The 13108-nt window shown below is 44.7% G+C and overlaps 1 protein-coding gene across 2 annotated transcripts in view; it reads right to left on the minus strand.

Annotated features, from left to right (window-relative positions):
• Positions 1–13108, minus strand: part of TGFB2 (transforming growth factor beta 2) — a 94844-nt gene that overhangs the window by 37769 nt on the left and 43967 nt on the right. The gene's annotated exons all lie outside the window — the stretch shown is intronic.

The raw sequence follows: 13108 nt of genomic DNA on the forward strand, positions 1-13108 counted from the left end.
AGTATAGGTAGAATAGGTATATTCCTACAGTACTCTTTGAAAATCTCCTGCAAACTTACTTTCATTATTCTGGAATGTACCATCCAACTCTGGTGGTTCGATGATGTTCTACCCCCTCCTCAATTATGTCACTTCATTACGACGTAATCATTCTCAGTTTTTATGGCCCTTTACAAATGTTTTCTTTTGGTGGGAGGGGGGAGCTTCCCTGGTGGCTCAAATGGTAAAGAATCTGCCTTCAGTGGGGGAGACCTGGGTTCTATCCCTGGATCGGGAAGATCCCTTGAAGGAGGAAATGGGTACCCACTCCAGTATTCTTGCCTGGAGAATTCCACGGATAGAGGAGCCTGGAGGGCTACAGTCCACTTACAAATGTTTTTATTATTTTGCTATTATGCTTGCTTATTTTGTTCTCCTCAAAGAAATTTTAAGAATCCTGAGGACTGACAGTATTTTTCATATATTTTTCTGCAGCTACTAGGACAGAAGTCTGCACACATGAAGTTCACCAAATATCCACTGTTTGCATAGTTGGTCATCAACAGGAGTTTTGAAAGACTTAAGCATCTGGTTATTGGCAAGACTAGCTTCTTATTAAATAAATGTACCATCTTGCTGATCTTAAAATAGAAATAAATACCTTTCATGATTTCCTGGGAAATCCTTGCTCTGGGATGATTACACTGAAAAATTGAATGCTAGGAACACACCAGCATTTCATTATCTTAAGAGCTCTGCACTTTTTCCCCTCACAGAGGCTTTTCTCCATCCTTTCCCCATGTCCCATGACTCTCAGAAAGCAGCTCATGGGGAAGTGATACATTTCAAACCATGCTCTGCTTGATGACTGCTTCACAAATGACTGTGTGATCTGAAACTTTGTAGATCCAAAGTCTCAGAAACAATCAAACAAACAAACCTCCCCAAATCTAAAGCATCCGGGAGGGATCCTTCCTAGAATCTGCAGTGATATTGGCCACAGCCCCCAAATCCAAATTTGCTATAGTTTGGATTTACATTGCTGTAGCATCTGCCTTTGGCAAAAAAGCAATGCCTACTGACATTTTTGGTTGTTTTAAGATTGAAATGTAAAGTGCGGCAGATAGTACTGTTAAAAATCCAACAACCTGTGTAAGAAAAAAAAAAGAAAAAATCAATCTTTCTGCTGGAACATGACCAGCCCAGGATGGGACCGGCCCAGAACAGGCTGGTCCCATCCTGACAGCTCAGCTGAAAATAGGCTGGGAATCCAGGCAGAGAGGCCTGGGAGGATGGCTTCACACACTCTCCAGGTTGGCCAGAAGCTTCCACAGGCCTAGTTTCTGCATTTGTCTTCTCATGGCCTCCCCATCAGAGAGCAGAAGCTTCAAACACGCTTGGAAAGGGCAAGGCTGCTTCAGTGGGTTTCCTGTCATTAGAAAAAGTAAACAATCTTGCTGGTTTCCCCCTTCCTTTCAGTGGAAACCACCCCACCACCCCCACCCTGGGGGCCTACGCTACTTCCACAGACATGCAGCGTTCACACCCGGCCGGCCCAATCTTATCCTTCCATCAAGTTTGTAAATAAGCGCTCTTGAGATTTATTTTTATTCTCTTTTGTGTTTATTAAACTTTGAACAATTTTTTTCCCTTTCTGGTCATCTGCCCGTACAGACACTTGCTTTTTACAGCCGCTTCAGACCAGGAGGTCAATTTTGTTTCTTCTTCTTCTAAGCAAATCATCCAATGATCCGGTCCTAGACTTTTGAGCTTTGAAGGGGTGTTTGCAAATATTTACAGGCGTCGCTGGATAGTTAAGTATGTTCTTCTCTTCTGCTCCCTATAAGCTGGCAATCAGCCCTCCTCCCCTCTGGCCATGATATCCATGTTGGCTCTTTTGACTGCCTGATAATACAAATCCACATATCTGGTGCTTGTTTTATAAGTCGAAGCTGTTCACGGAGGAGGTGAAATGACAGTTGGGCATCCCTTCCCTCCCCGCCAGTGCCTGGGCTTTGTACTCATGACTCCGCAAAGGGACCAGGCCAGCAGGACACAGCAGCCTTTCCCAAACCCCTGCTGCAGCATCCAAGAGCAGGAGCTCATTGAATAAAGACTGGTAACTTCAAGAACTGACTACCACTTCTAAGGGTCGGTCCCAGCTGTCCCCAGCTGTCCTCTGCTATGGTGACCAGCCCCTAGCCTGGCCAAGGTACTTGAGCAACTTCCCAAATATGTCTGCACTGGAAGAAAAAATAAAAGTCACAGCAAATCGCTCAGACCCAGCTCATGATCCTGTCCTTACCTCATAGAAGCTCTCAGAGGCAAGGTACAAAGAGCTGAACATGGCCCCTCTATACCTAGCCTGGTGCTGGGACTCCATTCCCATGCTCGTATTTAATGGCTTGATCCACCCATCTGGCCTGGGAGGGATGCAGATTTTTTCTCCACCTTCTGCAAGGACTTGTGTCCCCCTTTGGAATGTGAGCTCTCTCTAAAGACCTCTGGTATTTCAACTCAGCTTCCACCCCATTGTGAGGTATTCAGTGACTTGGGTTTGACCTTTGCCAACTTGCCCTCGCATATCCTAGTTGGCATTCTCCTCTCAATGTCTGACCCACTCTTTCTTGGTTCCATCAGATGGCACTTTCCGCCAGCTTTGTGGATTTCAGACCACCAAACTGGTTCTGCTCCCCTACCTTACCCCACCTCCCTCCTCACCCCCAGCCAATCCCATGTGCCTTCCTGTCTTCAAAAGGCTTGCACCTAGGAGATTCCAGAATGTCACCCAATGAGTAGTGTTCCCCTTACCTCAAATCCCTGCTAAATCTCACTTAGGGGAATACACAGAGGGGGAAAAAAGGGGGAAGTCTAACTACTGATTTCTAAAGTCTAGCACCTTAGAAATAAAGTACACAATAAATGTAACGAGTTTGAATAAACCCCAAACCATCCCTGCTCTCCCCACCCTCCAGCCCTTGGAAGAATTGTCTTCCATGAAACCAGTCCCTGGTGCCAAAAAGGCTGGGGACCACTGGTGTACAGAATGCCCAGTGATAGCGTCTGATCACAAGCTACTTTCATGCATTCTAGGTTGACTTGTCATCTGTTCCAAATAACTAGTCAACTCATTGTAAATTGTCTCCTCCCCATGTTAGCACCTCGTGGTCAGCAATCTTCACTTAAGAGTCCTTTGGGCCCCATGGCCCAGGGATGGCTTCATGGGCATGTGGTCATGGCAGTTGTACCAGTTCCCAAGCTCGGAAAAGGCTCACACTGGAATCTGATATTCTGTGGTCGCCGTCTTGAACACCTTGATCATTTCACCTTTGAATTTAGGCTTCGAATGTGACATCTACTGGGACAATGGGGCTGGAGTAGGGCCATGGAGCCTCACTCCTGAGCTCTGCCACCCTTCCATACTCCTGGCCTCCCCAGAATTGGTGCTGGAACCCCTGCCCCCTGCCCCCCAGAGAGCTGGTGTCAGGCACCCATACCCGAAGCATCTCAGATAGGGGATGGGGGCAGCAGTGTCACCCGAGGCTGGCAATGCAACAGCACAATCAGACGCAACTCAGTGGCAGCAGGAACCGAGTCTTGCCACAGTCCCATATAATTATAGGATCTGCATGCAAGGGGTCCTTTAAGGCCACCTGAATTTTAACCCCAAATCAAAAAAGTCTTATCTATGTGGCAACAGAGACAGCATTTAGCTTTTCCGAACCTATTTCTTCATCTATATAATAAGGTAAATAATCCCCTACTTCATATGTACTGACTCAGGTTGTCAGGATCACACAAATGAGCAGATGGAACATTCGAGAACTGGGTTTAGAACAAACTTCCTCTCAAAAAAGGTCCCTTCCTATCCCCTTTTCCATCCTGCAACAAAGGGGCTAAGTGATCCTTAGGCCTTCTTTGAATGTCCCACACTTACCACCTAATTGAATTAGAGGAGAAAGAGAAAAGTATCCTGAGGCAGTTGATCAAGGACTCTGGATGTTCAGTTCCTGCCCGCTGCAGAGAGGAATGACAGTCACCACTATACTCACAGGCTCCCCACCACCAGACTTTAATATTTACCTTTTGTGCACAACCCTGACCATCAGAAAGGATGACAAGAGAATTCTATCCTCCCACCAAACACCCACTGCATCAAACAACTCCACCTCTCGCGACAATGCTCAGATTAGAACTGTTCTAGTCAAGGCTATGGTTTTTCCTGTGGTCATGTACAGATGTGAGAGTTGGACTGTGAAGAAGGCTGAGTGCCCAAGAATTGATGCTTTTCAACTGTGGTGCTAGAGAAGACTCTTGAGAGTCCCTTGGACAGCAAGGAGATCCAACCAGTCCATTCTGAAGGGGATCAGTCCTGGGTGTTCTTTGGAAGGAATGATGCTAAAACTAAAACTCCAGTACTTTGGCCACCTCATGAGAAGAGCTGATTCATTGGAAAAGACTCTGATGCTGGGAGGGATTGGGGGCAGGAGGAGAAGGGAACAACCGAGGATGAGATGGCTGGATGGCATCACGGACTCGATGGATGTGAGTCTGAGTGAACTCCGGGAGATGGTGATGGACAGGGAGGCCTGGCGTGCTGCGATTCATGGGGTTGCAAAGAGTCGGACACGACTGAGCGACTGAACTGAACTGAACACATAAGTTAGTAAAAAGCACAAACTGAAGAAAGGTCTTACAACGTCACCGATATGTGAGCAGCTCTGGCAGAAAGAGGAGATTTGGAGCCTGAAAGAAATACCCAAGGACATCCAGAGTTCAGCCTTTAGGGGGACAATGCTTCAATCATCTCTATCTGTGGTATATTCCCTATTGGGCTGCTTATACCACAAAACTAGTGGGGAAAAAATTGTGTGACAGACATTAGAATTGTGGGTCAACTATTCCTGAGTATATGTTGCATTTACTAAAGCAGTGGTTCTGGAAGTGTGGTCTTGGACCGCAGCATCTGCCTCACCTGGGAACCTGGGATAAGTGCAAAGTATCCAAGAAAGCTTGATGCACCATCAAAGTTTAAGAACCACTGTGCTAAAAGGTACCCGTTGGCTGCTAGCTGGAGAGGCCAGTGCTATTTAACAAAGCAAGCAGATTAGCAGAGGCCAAGAAGAAGAAAGAGACCTTAATTTCTAACAACTGCTCTCTTGAAGCTGGCACTCACAGAACCCCCAAGGGAAACTGGCCCTGGTCTCAATGTCCTTGGGGAATCTCTAGGATAAGTCAGAGGGCAGTAGTTCAAAATGAAAGGTAAAAGATATGCGTCGTACTCAGTTGCTTCAGTCATGTCTGACTCTTTGTGACCCCATGGACTGTAGTCTGTCCATGGGATTTTCCAGGCAAGAATACTGGAGTGGATTGCCATTTCCTTCTCCAGGGGATCTTCCTGACCCAGGGACTGAACTCATGTCTTTTACGTCTCCTGCATTGACAGGCAGGTTCTTTACCACTAGCACCACCCATGAAATTAAAAGACACTTGCTCTTTGGAAGAAAAGTTATGACAAACCTAGATAGCATATTCAAAAACAGAGACATCACTTCGCTGACAAAAGTCCCTATAGTCAAAACTATGGTTTTTCCAGTAGTCATGTATGGATATGAGACTTGGACCATAATGAAGGCTGAGAGCCAAAGAATTGATGCTGTGGTGTTGGAGAAGACTTAGACTGGGGACTCTACCCCAGGTAAAGGAAATCAACCCTGAATATTCATTGGAAGGACTGATACTGAAGCTGAAGCTCCAATAATTTGGCCACCTGACGAGAAGAGCCAACTCATTGGGAAAGACCCTGATGCTGCAAAAGACTGAAGGCAAAAGGAGAAGCAGCAACAGAGGATGAGATGGTTGGATGGCGTCACCAACTCAGTAGACATGACTCTGAGCAAGCGCCAGGAGACAGAGGAGCAAAGAGGAACGTGGCACACTGCAATCCACGGGGTCACAAAGAGTCAGACACGGTTTAGCAATCGAACACCAACATGGGAACGAAGGATGGTTAGAGGCCCAGAGGTTCTGTTTGTCTTACTCCCCGAAGCACTCACTAGTTACCTGAATTTCATTTTATGTTTTATTGATTTTTATTGGAATATAATTGCTTTACAATGCTGTGTTAGTTTCTGCTGTACAGCCAAGTGAATCAGGTATACATATACAGGTATCTCCTCTTTTTTGGATTTCCTTCCCATTTCGGTCACCCCAGATCATCTAAGCAGAGTTTCCTGTGCAATACAGTAGGTTCTCATTAGTTATCTATTTAATACATGGTATCAAAGGTGTACATTACTGAATTTTAAATACAAGCTAGATTCCTTTGTAGGGGAGAAGTTGTAAGAGGCTTACAGAGCATCCTAGGGCCCTGTTGTTTAGTGCAGATGTACAGATCCTATTCTATAGCAGGGTTTCTCATGAGTGGGCATGGGGTAATGCTCAATGCTCTGCGTTTTAACAAACTCCTATGCAACTCTTATGTACCCTAAAGTTTGAGGACCACTGAAATAAACCATGGGCTTCCCAGATGATGCTAATGGTAAAGAACTCATCTGCCAGTGCAGAAGATGGTATAAGAGACTCAGGTTTGATCTCTGGGTCGGGAAGATCCCCTGGATGTGGAAATGACAACCCGCTCTTGTATTCTTGCCTGGGAAATTCCATGGACAGAGGAGTCTGGCAGGCTACAGTCCATGGCTTATAAAGAGTCAGACACAACTTAGTGACTGAGAACACGTGCATGAAGGCCCTAGACTACAATTTACAAGTTCATTATAGACTATAATCAACTTAGCTAGGCTTCCCCTCCCTTCAATCTCATGAACTAGTCAGGGATGAATAAAATACGCCCATTTCCCCATCCTCACCCTGAAAAGAACAGTCTCAACTCAGCCTCAGAATTTTATTTCACAATCCTCTCCCATTTTCTAATAGCTTTACATGCTTCATTTCTGCTAAAGAGGTGTTTCCATCCCCATTTCACAGATAAAGAAATCAAAAGCAAGGAGAACCAAATCACTTCTGGCTAAGGTCAAGGTAAGGCTGGCCTGTCAATCAAAAGCTCTGGCTTTTCACCACAATATCCTGCCTTCTGCGCAAAGGAGTGCCATGAGTCAAAGACATGAGTCCAACCCCAGGCAGAAATACCAACACTCACTGGAGTATTGCATTGCAAAAACGGGCACAAGAAAGTAACTCCTGTACAACTGTTTGACTTGTTAAAAGCTCCAGAAACTTGAATGCAAAGCCTAGTATTTTTATTGATGGTCCTTAGAAGAATGGCCCTGATACGGCGATCTGTGGATTGCTCAGTGCAAAAGTTCCCCCATAAAAGACACAGTGCTAAGGTCAGGTTGGCCCACGATCTTTTGAACCCCCAGAAAGATAGGCATGATGCCTTGAGCCTGGGAAGCACCCACTGGTTCTCGTCCCCAAGCTCCTCAAATAAACAGAACAAACTTCTCATCCCTCTTTCCAGAAATGACTATACGTTCCCTGAAGCTCTGCAGTGATCCACATGGACTTTCAACAGCGCTTGATGAGGACTCCTCGTTCCTGATGTCCCGAGCTTTGAGAGAAGTAGTTTGGGGTTCCTTAGACATCCTCTGGGGTGCAACAAGACAAGCAACCCACCGCAGGGCCAGAGGGGAAGAATGAGCTGCTGTTTGTGTGCACATAGACACGGCCAGCAAGAAACCAAGACAGTTGTGTTCGGGGTTTTCTCCAATTTGTCTTGGCACACGGGAGATGGATTTGATTTCACTACCACAGCCCAAGCACTGCTGACACTCAAGTCCCAGCAATTTAATACAAAATGACTGAGGAATAAACAGCGCATCACCAGCGGTTGCTGATTTTCTCCCTGGCCATCCCTCCTATTAAGTGTAACCCAGCCCTGGAGCACTTTTGATGGAAACTGGGTGTCTTGGAGAGGCAGATGGTGTCAGACCTGTCATGCTGCTGGAAGTCCAGAGTCTAATTGTGTCAGCATCAGCGTATGTGACTTGGCCCTCATCTAGCTACTATTTGAGACTGTGCACACTGTCAGCAGAACTGTTTGGGCCCTTTCTTACACAGGGCCAAAAAAAGAAAGAAAGTAAAAATCACAGTGATGCCAGCCCAGGGTGGTTGGTCTTATTGAACTATGACAGATACAGGGTTCCTAGCTTCGACTCCAAAGTTTCCATCACCTTGATAAAACTCCACTTACATGGAGACACCTATTCCATTTTGATTTCTCTACGTTTCTCATAGTGTTCAGGATTGTGTATGGAGAGGGCGCCTGGATCCACTTGTGCAGGCAGGTGGACCAAGAATGGGATACACTCCTTAGGAATGATGTCACGGTGGGAGGCTGTCCTCCTGGTTGGACTAAGTGATCAAAGTCACTCTTCTCTGCCATTGTCTCATCTTTAAATTCATCAAACTCTTTTTTTTTTAATCTTTCTACCTCCTTGTCTTCTTTCCTTCCATTCCTCCACTTTCTCTCTCTCTTCTTATTTTTCTTCAATCTATGCTTTTTTTTTCCTCTAAAAAATAGGGGGCAAAGCAGTCATGACTCGATGGACATGAGTTCCAGCAAGCTTCGGGAGATGGTGATGGACAGGGAAGCCTGGTGTACTGCAGTCCATGCGACTGCAAAGAGTCGGACATGACTGAGTAACTGAACTGAATCAAATGGCCTTTAAAGAGGCCAATACCCTCAAGACATAGCTAGCCACACAGCCATTCTAGAACCCAGCAATGGCCACAACATGGTCAACAAAAAGAAGGCAATTGGCAGCCAGTGGCTAAGACCCTCTGCACTCTCAAATGCAGGGGACCCAGGTCCAATCCCTGGTCAGGGAACTAGATCCCACATGCCGCATCTAAAGATCCTGCATGCCACAACGAAAATCAAAGGTCACACGTGCCACAACTAAGCCTGGCACAGCCAAATAAATAAATAAATTTTTTTTTAAATTTTGTAACAAAAAATAAGCATTGATTCCACTAACAAAGTAAACTTGGAAATGCAGGATCTCACCCTTAATCTCTTCATGGATGAGAGGCACCTTTTATTTTTAAGCTTCTTCTGCAGATTGAGAAACGAGTAAAATCTTGCCAGAATTACACAAAACATTGGCAAAATAAAGATGAAAATGTACCCTGTTGGACATTCTGGCTCATCCCTGTAGAGAGCTTTCCTAACCCAGAACAAACAGACATTCCCCTTTCCAGAAACTCTGCACTTTCCCTGGAGCTCTGTGATGATTGGTGTGGACTGTTTGACATGCTTAATGGGTGTAGTGTCTCTTATTAGCTTGCAAATCTTTCTCTAATCGTCCTAAAATTATAGCAGTGATGCATATAATGGCCATTGCGTGTCTTGTACTGGGAGCTCTGTCTCTGTGTTGTCTGTAAGCCTCTTGCTTGTGGCTTGACTTCTTTGTCAGGCAATCACCTAATTACTTGGAGGCACTGTGCTGGTTTGCTGCTCTGCCCTGGAGCTAAGCTAATAAGCAACGGGCACACCCTGCTAGGATTGCAAGCTCTTCACCAAGTGGGACAGGCTATGATTGCTGATGTATTAAATTCATGACTTGGGAGTGAGAACATGTGAAGAGGAAGAGATGGTCTGGATTATCTCGTTTGAAAAGGAAAGTCAATACAGCTAACGTTGATTCTCCCTGAAACTTCATTGCACTTAGAAATGAGAACACATAAAGGGCTTGCCTGGCATCTATTATGTGCTCTCTCCATGTTCCTGGGATCTAATTGCCTCTTGCTGCAGTGCCTTGTTCGAGACAAGACAGTATTTTCTAGAACTCCTTCAGTGACAGAGACCTCAAACTCAGGCAGATGACCTGCTGCAGTCTCTGGCAGCTCCCGCTATACAAAGAGTTCTTCCCTATGCTGGACTGAGATCTGCTTACCTCCAAGGTCTGTCTACTGGGACTGGTGCTGCCACACAGGATGATTCACTTCCTTTTCCACTTGACCCTACTCAGAAATTGTGAGGCCAGATTTCATGTCTCCTTGCCCCCATGTCTGTTCTTTTCTAAGCAAACATTCCTATTTCTTTTTATTATGAGAGCCTTTTACCTCCACGGATGGTCTCCTCTCTGCTCCAATTTTAAAACTGGACCCTTAAATTTGAACATAATTCTCAAGTCAGAATAGAGTAGAATTATCATCTTCCTTATGGTAGAACTTATACTTTTATTAATGCATCCCAACAGTGAATGATTCTCATTCTCTCTCTCTTTTAACCTCTCTACTCATATTTTTTCTATGTGTTTTGAGTGCATAATAAATTAGAAGTCTTCAGTCTTTTCCACACAACCTACATTTTACAGATGTCATTATCTTATGTTTCATACCCTGAGACTTTTTTGTGTGCAAATTTTACAGTATGCCCCTATTCAATATGTATTTATTTGATTTAAATACTCATTTCAAATATGCTCAGATGGATGTGAAATCTGATTCAGTGAACCTGTGTTTTCATTTTCCAGAGGACAGAGTCTTAAAATCAGAACTATTCTGCTAAATGCCAGTCTTGAATCTTGACTAGAAAGATGGTAGGGAGTAAGAATTGCTTCAAAGGAATTTTTAGTTATCAGATATCTTTATTAGCATTTCAGTAGATGGTCATTCAGTACCTTACAAAGAATACCAGAGTTTCAAAAGATGGAGCTTTCTCAGGGTTGGTAGATGTATTCACTAAGGGCGTGGACTCTTCCATCATCCTGTTTGTACTGGCAACACAGCTATGGGCAATTAAGATATGGGAACATACAGGAATTATAGGAATCCAGATGAACTGTGGCATGACCGAGTTCTGGAATGAAGCCACAGGTGTTATGCTTGTTTCAAGAATTCTATGCATTTGGGCACTAAGCAGCTTTCTGTTCAAGGTCGAGCCACCATTTGCAAGAGGAGAAAATACAGCTTTTAAAGTGAGAATCTCCAAGGCAGAACTAGACCACAGCTAAGTACCTTGAAATGTCTGAGTGTCTTATTTTTATTTAATTATCTGACAGCAAGCCCTACCATCTAGCTTCAATCTCATGACTTTGGTGTATAGAGGTATGTACACAGTTTCATCTGCTTGTAGGGACACTGGGAAAGAAAACTGGTTAAACAGTAGTAGGCAGGACCTCCACAGAGTGAATCCAACTGGTCCCAAGTTAATTTACACCCCAGCAAAGGAAAGGGGCACTGTCATTTTGAGAATAGAAAGAGAATTCTTAAGGGGGAAAAAAAAAGTTTCTTCTCTTTGGGGAAGCTTTAGCTCTGTCTTACAGCTCTATTATCTTTTTAAGCCTTCAGAAGCCTTAGTGGTGGACTTCTTGATGGTCCAGTGGCTAAGAATCCACCTGCCAACGCAGGTGCTCGGGTTTGACCCCTGATCCAGGAAGAGTCCACATGCCATAGGGCAACTAAGCCCAAGCATCACAACTCCTGAAGCTGGTTCACTCTAAAGCCCATGCTCCACAACAAGAGAAGCTCTTGCACACAGCTAGAGAGTAGGCCCTGCTCGCTGCAACTAGAGAAAGCCCACACACAGCAACAAAGACCCAGTGCAGCCAGAAACAAATCAATAATATCTGAAAAATAATAAATTTATAAAAAGGAAAGACAAAGTCTTGGTGGTAAGGGTCAAAACTCAGGCACTTTCTGAAGCTCTCCCCACTCTCTTTTCTCAGAGGTGGATGTGTAGATGGCACAGACCAACACCTTTGTTTAGTTCTAAGCCAAGGGCTGGCCTACACTTCTTAAAAAAGCATTTACTAAGTATTCTTTAAAGAAGAGCTTGTTGAATAAGCTTCAAAAGCTTTTTGAAAGTCACTCAGTCGTGTCCAACTATTTGTGACTCCATGGACAGCAGCCTGGCAGGCTCCTCTGTCCATGGAATTCTCCAGGCAAAAATTCTGGAGTGGGTTGCCATTCTCTTCTCCAGGGGATTTTCCCAACCCAGGGATTGAACCTGGATCTCTAGCATCGCAGGCAGACTCTTTACCACCTGAGCCACCAGGGAAGCCCCTTTGAATAAGACAGTGCTTCTTAAATGTGTTAGAGTAGAAGCAAATAGAACTCCCAGGGCACCACAGTGATATGTAAACACATGCATAACCAGACTAAAACAAGCAGCAAACTCAGGGAGAGAGATGGAACCTTTCCACAACACCAGCATGGGGTTTACCTGCATGTACTCAAGGATGTGCTAAAATCAAGGGAATAACTTTTACCAGGTTGGGGTGTGTCTATTATGTCCCTGACCATATTCCATTTCTTGTCATATTACATTGGTTTCATTAGACTATTCTTAAAGCCTAGACAACATATCAGAAAGATTTCTACATGTCAGAAAACTGAGAAAATAGCCAGTTTTATAATCTCACTGGAATAAATTAATTGAGCTTTTTTGTGTACATGGACAAGTAAAGAACGTACACAATGCACAGCAGAGCGTGTGACAGCATCCTGAGAGCAATTGCTGCCAGAAGATGTTTGACGGCGGAAACTTGGTAACACTTCTCAGTTCCTTTCAAGGACTCTTAGACACCCCAGGAATTCTCCTCGGAGAAAGCAAGTCACGTTGCTGCTTGGCTATAGCACTCGACTGGAGACCCCGAGGGTCAGGAAAAGGTCTGCACACATCTATTTCACCTATAGGAGAGCTCCTTTTTAGAGCTTTGTGACAAGGTGCCCCTTGAAGTGACACTGGGAGGACAGGCCCTCGAAACACTGCCTCTGTATTGGAGGGACGAGCCTTCATAAGTCTCATGAGTACAGGGACTGAAACCTCTCCCTCCTCAACGCCTTCCGGTACATAATAAGTGCTCAATAAATATCACCATGGAGATGAATCCTTTTCTCAATGATGACGACCAGCATAAATCACAAGCTCTAACATCTTCCTAGGATTTTATGCCTTACAATGTACTTTCACATACATTGTGAGCCTGATAACTCCATAAACTAGGTAGTGTTATCTCCATTCTACTGTTGAGGAAACCATAGTTCAGAGGCCAGACAGTCTTATTTAAATAAGTCTGGGGACCTCTGACACCAGGCTCAGGACCTGCCCCCTCCTGTAAGATATAAATCAGTTGATGGAGCCGCATAACCTCTTAGACAA

The sequence above is a fragment of the Oryx dammah genome, unplaced genomic scaffold (assembly GCF_014754425.2).
Source record: "Oryx dammah isolate SB20612 unplaced genomic scaffold, SCBI_Odam_1.1 HiC_scaffold_21, whole genome shotgun sequence".
Classification (NCBI taxonomy): domain Eukaryota; kingdom Metazoa; phylum Chordata; class Mammalia; order Artiodactyla; family Bovidae; genus Oryx; species Oryx dammah.